Genomic DNA, 12,105 nt, shown 5'->3' with positions numbered 1-12,105 from the left:
ACGCACCCTCTCGTGGCAGCACTTTCACTTTCAAAGAGCCCAGGCTCTGCTTTTGTACCGGCTTTGGTGTCTCCTTGATGCTACACCTGCAAATGAGGAAAGGCACCAGCGTGGGACAGACCTGCTGCATCCGTCATGCTCATCCTTCCCTGTGTTCCTGTGGCCCCGAGACCCTTTGCAAAATTAGGAAAGTCTTCCTGCAGCTCCTGGGAATAGCTCGTTCGGGCTGTATGGTCTTTTGGGAGAGTTGCTGAATGGGGTGTGTTTTACCTGAAGGACTGGGGGTGCTTCATTTCTGTAGAATTCAGGGTTTGATTCTGTTTTGGAAAGAAGCCTTCCAATGCATATTCACATCTACTCCTTTCCTCCTAATCCCCGGGAGGTTGCTCATCCCTACGGAGCCTTCAGCCCTTTCCCAACCATCTCCCACTTCTAAAGCCAATGCTGTGGGCTTATCACAGGCCTCCTAATAAGTGCTTTCTTCAGCTTCCAGAAACAGGGTAACTCCTTAAGAGCCTCAGCTTTCCAGAAACACACAAAACTCATTTTTAGCCCTCGTAGTTATTGGGAAACACAACCCAAAAGGCAGCTCCCAAACATCACTTGGATAACTGCCATTTGCCTGGGCAGAGGTGACGGGGCCAGCCCTCCCTGCAACTCCTGGGCTTGCTGCAGTGTTCCCAGCTCTGGGACAGCAGGACATGCCCAAGGTCACAGGGGCAGAGCAGAGGGAAGACTCAAAATATCAGGTCCAAAGCCCTCCACCCGATTCCCTGCAAGGCACTTGTCCCTCTGTCCCACCGCCCTTCCCCGGTGACACATCTCCCTTTTGCTCCTGTGAGGGAAGGGGGAGGACTGACACCCCGCTATTTCATGAGGGTTTCTGCCCAGCAGCAATCAAAAGGTCCCACACAATCCACAGATACAAGTCCACGTCAGGGCTTATTAACAGCTTGGGAGGGACACAACACACACAGCTCTTCCCACCCAGCTCCATCCGTAATGGACGAGGCTTCAAAAGCCCACAAGGAACCCAGAAGGCAGCTGCTGCGAATCCCTGTTCCTGTGCCGCTGGCAAAGGAAGCAAATGATCCAAGGACAGGAAGGAAACAAGTCTTTTGTCCATTCCCTTTCAAGGGGGATTCCATCTGAAGGGAAAAAATAATTATAATAAATAAATGGATTTCTAACAGCAGCCTGGTTCAGTATTGTGCTACACTTACTTGTCCATGTGTGCTTTCCCCAGCGAGCCATGCTCCCACACGCTCGGCTTGAACACGCTGTGCTGTACGGCCAGATATTTTTAGTTGGAGCAACCAGGCACAGGCCGTTCCTTGTGTAATTGCTTGCACCCTGCTGAGCCAAGCAACCTGCAGTGTCGCAGATCGAACCCAGACATCACCTAATTTCCTGGGTGAGCCCAGGCGGGCAGAAACTCAGAGGCAGAGCTGGCTGTGCACTCACCATCGAAATGGAAATTTGGCTGGAGACATGTTACTGGAAATTAAAATTTTCACAGGGAAAAAAAATAAGAAAGGAAAAACTATGATTAATCATTTGTTCCAATTTTTCATTAAAAGCAAGAATTTTCCTTAAAGTAAATGCTGGTTACAGAAAAGCAGCTGTTTGTTTTGTTTTCTGTAACCAAAACCAGAAGATTGGTCTTGAAAAAGTTTTTGAAAACCAGCTGCTTTGGTCAGTAAAGCAAAAACAAAAGGAAACTGTTGCAACAACTAAAATAAATGTTTTTCTCTGAACTTCCAAGAATATGAAGAAAAGACATGACTCGATTGTAGTCAGTTTTTGAGTCACTTGACGCTGCTGCAGATGATGAGTATTTGCTGCCTGCAGCATCACAGACCTCCACAACCCCTTCCTACTCCGGGGGTGCCACAGTCTCAGCAGGACAGGATAACAGCTCTCTGCTAGCAAAAAAAAATAAAAAATTCCTGTGCCCAGGCTTTCAAGGACTAAACCCCCGACTGGACAGTAATTGGCTTGTGCAGGTATTAGACCTGAAGCCCTTCTAAGCAGTCACCCAGAGCTATGTGCATGGGGAAATTTTGCATTGCTGCTGGGTGCAGAAGGGACCCTTGGAGCCCCAAGCCCGGCTGTGGTCAGGCACAGCTAGTGGGGACACATTGGGGAAGAGGCTTTGCAATAGCCGTTTGCAATCACTTTGTGTTTCCTTAGCTACCTGGACCAGTGCTTCCATGTCCCCCACCTTGAGCACGGCTTTGTCTTTCCAAGGCAGATGTTGTTAAGCAGATCACTCTGATAGACTTGTCTCTGGCTTACTTGGACCATTTCAGCTACTAGGAAAAGAAAATAAATTTAAAAAAAAAAATAATCAAGATGTCTCTCTGGATCTTAGGTTATGTATTGATTTTTCAATGTGGACAAACGAAGTGTCATTCAAAACCAAACTCATCCTTATTAATGCACCTTTGCTGAATCAAGTTGGATAGCAATCAATTAACACATAAATAATTAAAACAACATTTTAGAATAAAATGTTCTGTCCATAAGAAGGCCTGCAGTTGTGAATAGCAGGGCATTAATTCATACCTAGTTTTCTTAATGGACCTCGACCTTCGGCCTCATGTCTAGCAACAATGAAGTGTGAATTAATCCACCGTATTTCACGCGCTGTCAACTCATCCCATCTAAATGGAGTTCAGCCCCCTGGAAGGTCACCTGAATCTGTGGGGAGAGCAGATGCGGATGGTGTCAGCTTTACTGCAGCCCTTGAAAAGCTTTGGGGTCTGCTGCATGGGGTGCCCCAAGGCTCCGGTGGCACCAGGCAAAGCCTGTGATCATCTCCCCTGCACAGCCCTGGGCTTTATTTATCTGAACACCAGGGCATATGGGCTTGGGACCCTCTTGCAGGGTAAAAATGCCATCAGCCCTCCTATGGCTTAGGCAGAGGCTTGCCTAATGCTTTAGCCTGGCCTCTCCAGAGCCCTGCAGGATCCAGGCATGGGCTACTCTTCGGGGGTCTCCCACTCCACGCCAGTCCCACCACCCAGGGCTTCACATCCCTTGAGGGCTGGGTGAGCAGCAGCCACCCTTTTGCTCTGCGCCCCATGCACTGGGTCCATGGCCATCATGGGAGGAGCAGAGGTCCGGAGCTCAGACCTCCAGTCCCTAGAAAGCCCACAGCTTAGAGGACACTGGCCCCATGGTCCTCTCTGGGCAGCAGGTTCACTCTGCCTTGTTGGAGGGATGCTTCAAAGTAAGGATGCAAATTCTATTACCCATCCCTCAAGGTTTCCTCTGTTAAAAATCAAATCTGGGCTGGGAACATGTCTGTGCTCCTGCACTTTGAGATGAGCTTTAATTAAGAGGTAAAATTATTAAAGCTGCAAGTTATTATAGCCTCAGGACCCCGGCCCAGTGATATGAAGCAGATGGTCCAGGGGCAAGCAAAAGCCCTTTAATAAAGAAGCGTTTGCAATTCATGAGCATTAATTATGTCCACTTCTCTCATTTTAAAATGTTATGCTTGTCAGCCCTGGTATTGTGTGGAAAGCAAGCATGATGAATTAAGCAAACCCCTTCTGGTTCAGGACATATTCTTTGTGTGACGAAAATTAAAAGTATTATCTCCCAGAAGATAGAGTCATTAGAATATTTAAGTGCTAGGGGTTCCCTACCCTTCCTCAACCTTTCTCCCCACTGCCTCAGCTTCCCTTTCTGGGTTTTGGAGGATGTTGCTGGGATCCAGCCATCCCCAGGAGGCAGCGGGGGATGCATCACCCCGGTCCCTGGGATGTGTCACCCCAGTCCCTGGGATGTTGACTGAGGGCACTGGGGTGCTCCAAACAGCTCTTTAACGGGGAACCAGCGCCATCCTGGGCAAGTCACTTACCCTCTTGCTTCACCCCCTGCCCACCCCATCTATTTTTTATAATAAGACTGTAGCACAACAAACAAAGCATGAAGGAGAGGGTCGATCCACTGAATTCCCTGCTCTGCTGCAGTTTGCCATCATCACCAACATGCTTTTTCACCTGATTTCCAAGGGTGTGAAGTGCCACACTGTAGTACCTGCTTGCCAGATGCTCTGTCCTGCCACCAGATCCCTGGCTGGAGCTGCAGCGTTTCCATGGGACCGTGCACAGCCAGACACAGCTCTGCCTGCTGGGGAAACCAAGGTGGCATCACACGGTATAGCAGTCAGGAGGCTAAGATCCCAGCCTGGACCTCCTAAATCCCCACCCACAGTTGCAGTGCCCTCCTACACTGCTCACCTGGGTGGTACAACAGCTTCAGGGCTAAAGGCAGAGCACCTGGAGGCTGTTAGGAGAGGGCAGCATCCAGGATCCAAATGCATGGACAGCCTTGAGTAAGAGCAGCTCTGCTGCAATTGCTGTCACTCTGCTTTTTGCAATGAGAGCCATACCTTAAGCTTTTGCTGGTCCAGGGGCAGTGCATGCCCTGCCATCCCTGCAACAGCACCTGAGTCTCCAAATCCCAGCACACCTGCACTGCATGGGAGAGGAGGGCAGAGCTTCATACAGCACTGCCCTCAGGCCAGTCCAACTCCATTTGCTGCAGGCACAGCCTCTGGCAATTGAGTAATCCCAGATTTTGGCCTCTCAGAAAGGGAGGAAATATTGAATGTGTGCTCCTTTTTTTCAGAGAACAGCCATGGTTGTGTGAATTCAGGTAAATGCATATATGAGACCCCCATTCAGGATGCAACAGATAGAGGAATCTTGCTGTCCTGGTGGGATGAAGCTCTGGCTGAATGCCTGGACCTGTGCCAGGTGGGCCCTGGTTGCTCCTCACAGTTATTGATAGACTGAGAGAGTTGAATCTATTTGTCTTGGTGGTAAAAGGTAGGCTTGAGACTGCTTTGGGCTGGAAGAGATGGATCAAGGAAGTGTGGGAAGCACAGGGAGCGCTTTGGAAAAACAAGTGGAATGCTCAGCCACCAACAGCACTGGTCATGAGCACATGAAGCTTGAAAACATGGCATGAAGAACTGGTCACCCTGGCACATCAGGAAACCCTGCAAAGCCATGTGAAAATGCCAGTCTTTCTTATTCTTGTCCTTTGCTTTCTCCCCTCATCTCTTTTTCCGCTGAGCACTTGAAGCATTCAGTAAGACCACTTAAAACACAACAGCAAATAATTCCTCCTACTACCCTCAGCAATGAGAATTTCCTTTTCATTTTCACAGCTAAAAAGCCTCTCCTTGCATTTTCCTAGGTACAAACTCAGGTTTTCCATGCAGGGGAGGTCTCGCGCCATGCTTGATGTTACAAGCCTGGTGGGAAAGTTCAAGGGATATTAACTTGCTCAGACTGCTCCCCAGCCCCGGAGGGCATCAGATAACCCAGTCTGACCTTACAGCGTGAAGCCGCCTGCCCTCCCCATAATAGCTTCACCCACTACACAGCCTCATTTAAAGATGACATCGTTTACATTCATAGAGATTTATTGGCTCTTCCTTTTGGCCTGAATTAAACCCCATTGTGGGACCATTTGATTTTTCCAGCCTTTCGTCAGAGAAGCCCAGGACTGGAGGAAATCGTCTGTGCAAGTCCCCCCCAGAGTCCCAGCAAGGGCTGAGAACCAGGCTTCGGGAGAGCGTGCATCCACTCTGAAAATGGACCAATTCACCCCAAAAAGTGATCCCACACACTGTGCTGACCACTGCTAAGCACCAGTCTGAGCTGGTCTGTGTTGAAATGACTCCACAGCCTAGAGCCAGAAAGTTGACGCTTTAAAGTAAAATTGGTCCTGCCTGTGAATCCTTACACATAATAAGCAAAACCAAATGCTTGGGTTTGGCTCTATTCAGCCAGCCCAGAGAAGGAGGATGCTATGGGTGCTTGTTTGGTACAGCGATGGCTCAGTGCAATGGGTGGCTCATACCTTGGTGCCTCTGCATCCCGCCAGAGCCTGGGTCAGCCTCCTGACACCCTTTGCCTCCCCCACGCAGGGATTCTGGGGGACAAGCCCAGGCTCCCACCACGCAACACAGGCTGGCAGGTACACACTGCTCCTACCTGTGCTTTGCAAGTGAGGAAACAGAGGCAGCACCACAGAAATGCATTGCACAGCACTGTTTTTAGATTGACTTTGTCAAATGGATCCACAAGACCGCGTGGATGCTCAGCTCCACTCCGAGATGAGCTCTCTCAGGACAGGAGCTCCCTAGGACCCTGAACTCAGCAGCCTGCTGCAAGTGCTGTAGGAACCTACCGCCCCCTCCTGCAGAGATGGGGGATTTTGTTTGTTTGCCTGTCAGCTTCATGGGGTTTTATTTTTGCTTCGTGATTTAATTTGGGCGTGATTTATTTATAGCCACGCTTATAAAATATGCGGCCCTTTCTGAAACCTCTGTCCACACGAATGCTTGCAGGCACCGAAATAATTGCCACGTACGCTGCCAGGCAAGAACAGCCCCAGTGGTAATGCTCCCAGGCTGCTGCAAGACTGCAGAGCATACTCTCCTAGACCAGGACATTCAGTCATGCAGCCCTTTGGCATTAACAGAAAGTGTCACGCTTGTGTTCCCATCCCTTCACTGGCCACGTCCACACACTTCTGGTCACTCCCTGCCAGAAGAAAGGCAGCTGTTGCCACCTTCTGAGCTCAAAGCTCTTTGGAGACTTCTGCCACTGCATGAAGACATCTCAGCACAATAACAATTGTCCCAAGGAGGTCCCCGAGGTTTGCTCTGAGACCTCTCAGGAAAAGGGGTGGCTGACCCTGCTGCAGTTTCTCTAGTGAACCCCAAAATGGTGTCAGCGGCTCAGGGGCATTCAAACAGACCTTAAGGGCGGGTGTGGGAAGCATCTAATGCAAACTCCTCTCTGGCACAGATCCTGCCCAAAGGGCTGTGAGCTAAACCTCCTAGGAGCACCCGGGCAGAGGTCAGCCCCGGTGTTTGCTCCCTGCTCTCTCCTGGGAGGGACCAATCCTGCAGCCATCCTTCAAAGGGCACCGAATGTCCCTGGAGAAGCAGCTAACAGACCATGCCCAGCAGACACCCAGGGCTCGGTGCAGACTCAAAGCTCATCCTGGTGCCCAAGATCCGTCCAGGGCTGGGATGTGTGACTCAGGACCTCCAGGAGGGCAGTGCATTTTTGGAGCAGCAGCTGGAAGCCAAGTAGGGCTCCCCATGGTGACTGGAGCCAGCCCACAGCACAACTCCCCTAGGTCAAGCACCAAAGCATGGGCCTCCAGCTGCTGAAGGATAAATCAAATATACAGTTACCTCCTGCCACTGGTAGGTTATTTGCATATGCAATGCTTTCCTTGCATGTGCATGCATATAATTTGCACATGCAGTTATCCCTTGACACGGGTATCTCTCAATTGCCATGCTGTGAGCCTACCCAGCTTGCAGCCTGCAAGGCCACATGCTGCCTGGCTAGCAGGACACAGGAGCCAAAGGAGGCTCAAATCCCCCCAACAGTCATTTCCCCTTCACACACACACAAAAAACCCACCACCTTTTTTGACCGAGTTAAACACCAGCATACCTCATCCCAGTTCACGGCCAAATTCAGCCGGTTCCTTGACTCCCACGTCAGGCACGCAAAGGGCTGCGCAGGGCATTAGGAAAGCACACCCCACAGAGATTTAACAACTGTCAGGGCTCGGGAACCTCCTGCTCCACCTGCTCCTCAGCTGCAAAGGGGTCAGGTGCAGCTCCACCTCCACCAGCACAGCCGGGGGCACCGGGGCAATGCTGGGGTGCCCCTGGGCTCAGGGGGTCTCTCATTAAGAGGGAATAAGAGAGAAGAAAAAAAAAACCAACAAAATTAGATACTGAACACAAGGAAAGGGAGGTGGAACGTAATTCATTATCCCAGCTTACTCCCAGGCCTACTAAATACCACCCATCCCCTTGGTGTGGGCGGTAGGAAATCCTGCCCTGCACAAGGGCAGATGGGATCGCCTCCAAATCACCCCCAGGTGCTTCACGGTCAATTAGAGGCGAGCGTGGAGCAAGGGAGAGGGGTTAAAGATTACGCAAAGGGCCAGGCCAGTGTCACAGCGGGGAGCTCCTCTGCTCATCTATATCATAGACACTAATTTGGTTTAATTTACTTCAAAGACTTTCCTGTAGGCTGTGGCATACGCAGGGTTGGGATCTATTTTTCTCAAAAGAGGTTTGAAAGGGGGCAGGGGCCTTTCTCTTGAAAGCATCCCAGGGAGAGTGCTTTGGGTTTTGATTTTTTTTTTTTTTACAAGGACTCTCTCCAAAGGCAGATAAGAGGGAGCCCTGGGAAATGAAAGCCAAAAAAGTATGTATGAAAGGAAACACAACCGACAAAGACTGAAATGAAGCAGTTAAAGCACTTTAAAATAAAGCCTCTCCCCACCCAGTGCCTGCAGAGAGGCAATAAAACCGTCCTGCAAGTGCTAGCCAAAGATTCCCCCAGGAAAGCACACCCTTTGGGGAAAGTTAAAGATGTTGAATTATCCCCCAGGAAGCGAATAAACCAGGGACAACTCGGTGCTTTTATCCTTTCATCAGTCCAGGAATAAGTGGCTTGTTAATGCTGGGAGGCTTAAGGAGAATGTAAACCCAAGTGAACAGCCATGGGGCTGCAGGGCACAGAGCAGGATGGCCCCTTGGCAGGCAGGGAAGAAAGTGGGAACACCAGGTCCTGGGCTGCAACCACCGATCTGTTCCCTCCCACGCTGTGGACGAGGCAGAGACCAGAGCCCGGGAGCTCCGCCAGCTCTCAGCCCAGCTCTGAGCATCTTTCTGCAGTTTTGGGCAATCGCAGCCGCCCTTTCTCCATCCCGTTCCAGGAAAGGGTCAGCACCCCGTTGGGTGGAGGCAATGCCAGACCCAGCGAGGGCTAAGGGGTACCAAACCGCACCGGGGACAGACTCTGCGGGAGCATCCCCAGAGTTGTACACTTTCAGCCCCAGCATAGCTCATCCTTGGCTGAAATCAGGGTTAGACCCCCCGCTAAACACTCCTGGGTGTCTCTGCATCATCTCAGGCACCTCCTAACTTTAAGGCAGGGGACTTCAGTGCTTGCACACACTGATTTGGTGCTCAGCATGTGGGCTAAAACGGCACCTCCTGACCGCAGCCCCTGCTGGGCCTGTCCCTGCGAGGGGAGAGGGGAGCTGCGGCAGAGGAAGCACTCCATAAATCACCACAAAAAGGTTGTGTTCAGGGAAGCATCAATAATCACATTAAATAATTACGGGGAAAAAGTTGACCAAGTGAGAATAGGAGGGCTGCAGGGTCAGCGCCGGAGGGCAGAGATGGGAGGGAGAGCTTTGAGGGCAGGTTGGAGGAGGAGGACGGCGGGGGGACAGGAGGGCTCAGGGGGTGGCTAATGGGATGCAAAGAAAAAGTGTTGCTAGACTCAGAAAGCAGGCTGAGACTACTCCAGTCAAGTCCTGAATGGATCTAATTACACATTCCTAACTGTACCCCAGCTCCAACCCACCCAGGGAAAATCCAGCCCTCAGCACCCCTGTACGTGGGAGAGTTTGGCAGGGGAGGTCTGGAGTGGATGGTTTTACTCAAAGCCCAGTCATAGTGGTGGTGGTGTTATAACATTTGTTTTTACTAACCTGATTACAAAGTAGCAATAAAACCTGTTCATATCAAGTGTGGTTTGAGTCCCTTCTTCTGCTAGTCTTGAACAGGGCTGAAGTGGGCAGCTTTGAAGCCCTCCCATCCAGGACAGGTTACCTGATATCATTTGCGTCACCTAAAAATATAAAAACAGTAGAAAAAAAATTGCCACCCAGCTCAGTTCTTGCTGAATGGCAGCAACAAAATGAATGTGGATGTGGTTCATCTTATTTAGTTAATAAAAACAGACTAAGCAGCCAAGGTAGAAAAGAAAATGAAAACAATGATTTGTATCAGGGCTGTTCGATTTACAGTGCCAGGGTCACTTGCCCACACTACTTCCTCCATGCAGATTGTGTAGGATAATTAATTGCATCTTGCTAACAAACATTGCCACTTTGCTAATTGACTTGACTTTGTCATGAGGATGTCTGATGCTTTCTGCAAGGTATTGGCTCTTGACATGGACTTATACTCACAGATGCTGGATTTGCTTCAGGTGTCTTCCTTGTTCATTAACAGATTCCAGCCAAGAGGATGAGAAGGGACTGGAGCATCTTGAGCTGATTTTGAGATGCCCCCAAAAGCCTGGCTCTCTGCGAAGAATGATGCTCGCTCCCATTCAGTTCATCTTCCTGCGCCTACAGCTGAGCACTCCCTGGCTGAGTCACTCTGGAATGAGCTGACTTGTTCATCCCTCTTGCTCCTTGTCAGCCACTACACTCTGAAGGAAACCTTCCCAGCATGAACTAACACAACATTGACCAAAGAAGTCAAGCCAGAATTAACTAATTAGCTGGCACTTAGTGATGGCTGTAGCAGTTGGATTTCCCAGGTGTGGTCGGCATGCTAGCACCTGCCTTATCTATACATGCAAAGACCATGTTGGTGCCAGAAGAAAGAGGCCTTCACAACGGCAGGCCAAAAGCAGCAATGGCTAATGTGCCCTGGAGGGATGCCCAGGAGAGGAGCACTGCCGCAGGCTTTGTAAGGAGACCTGGCTGACACCCTGGTCAAGGGGACCCGGTTGACGCCCTGGTCAAGGGGACCCGGTTGACGCCCTGGTCAAGGGGACCCGGTTGACGCCCTGGTCAAGGGGACTGGTTGACACCCTGGCCATTCCCGCCTGGATCCGCAGTGTGGCCAAGCCCGGTCCCACCACCCTCTGCTCAGGGCTGCAGGGAAACCCGGCTGCTTTGCCAACCGCTCCCGCCCAGGCTTAGCTGCTCCTGCCCGCACTGGTTTTCGAGCTAGGTCCTGCACAGGGACCGTCTCCCCCTGCACCTCCGAGGGACACCCGTCCGCCGCTCTCCCCTCCCGAGCCCGGGAGGGCTCCGGGAAACTCGGCCCGGAGCTGCCCCCGCCCGGCTGCAGCCGGGAGCCGCAGCGGGCTGAGCGGGGAACGGGGGCTGCGACCAACACAGCTGCTCCCAGGCACCGAGGGGTTTTTTTATTCCTACCATAATTTTTCAATTTACAAGGCAGTAAATGAAAGAGGAAGATGAGATTTGCTCAGCGCATTTTTCAGAAGTATTTACTGCTGAGAGCACTAGAAAAGCCATTTAAACAATTGCTTTTATGATACAACACACATTAAAGAAACTTCCCTAATATTTTTTTCACCCCTCTGCCACTTCATACCACACTGCTGCTGTTTTGTTCAGCTAGCTGTTTTATGGGCTGCCTTGATTTTAATTGGGCTGTAGCCCCAGGGTGCACTGAAATTTTTGAGTCTCATTTAGCTCTGAGTGTGCTTACTGCTGATCAGGCAGAAATGTTGAGTCCGGCCTCAGTGTCTTCTGTCATCTTGTGGGTGGTGTGTGGGGAATGGAGCACCCGGTGTGGGTGATGCACCTCTAGCCCAAGTGCTGGTGGTCCCCACATCCCTCGTGGAGCTGGGTTCCTTGGCCGGGGTTTAGAGGATGGTCACTGTGGCCATTTGATGTAATGAAGGGCAGATTAAGGCCTGGGAAGTTTAGGCTGGTGTTTAGGAAAGGTTTTTTCACAAGGAAGGGAGTGTCAGGGACTCTCTACCCCTGGAGGTTTTCAAGGCTTGGCTAAACAAAGCCCAGCCCAGCCTATCCTTGGTGACCGTCCCACCCCAGGCAGGAGCCAGGACTAGAGACCTCTGGAGCTCCCTCCACTTTTATTATTAATTATTTGCGCTTTAATCAGCCGTTCCCGGTGGGCAGTAAGAGCTGCCGGGGCGGGGGCAGCCCTCCGTGCTGCTAAGGCAAGGGCTGGGACCTGCACCCCATCGCCCACCAGGTGATGCTCCCACCCGGGGGGGGTGACCCCTTCAGCTCTGTCCCCATGGTCACCAGTGGGACACCCTGACGGTCCGCCTTAAGAAATCTCCCCCGCCCCAAGCGGAGAGCGGGGTGCCCCCCCGCTGCCGGGGTGCAGGGTGGGGGGTCCCCTGCAGAAGTCGGGGCCGTGTCCCGCCGTGCCGCCGGCAGCCACCGGGCGGCGACCGCGCACCGCGATCGGGGCTGGGGCCGCGGGTCCCCCCCCGCCCCCGGCTGGCACCGGAG

Source organism: Buteo buteo, chromosome 13 (genome assembly GCF_964188355.1).
Source record: "Buteo buteo chromosome 13, bButBut1.hap1.1, whole genome shotgun sequence".
NCBI classification, from domain to species: Eukaryota; Metazoa; Chordata; class Aves; order Accipitriformes; family Accipitridae; genus Buteo; species Buteo buteo.
Note: the sequence above shows the minus strand (reverse complement) of the source record.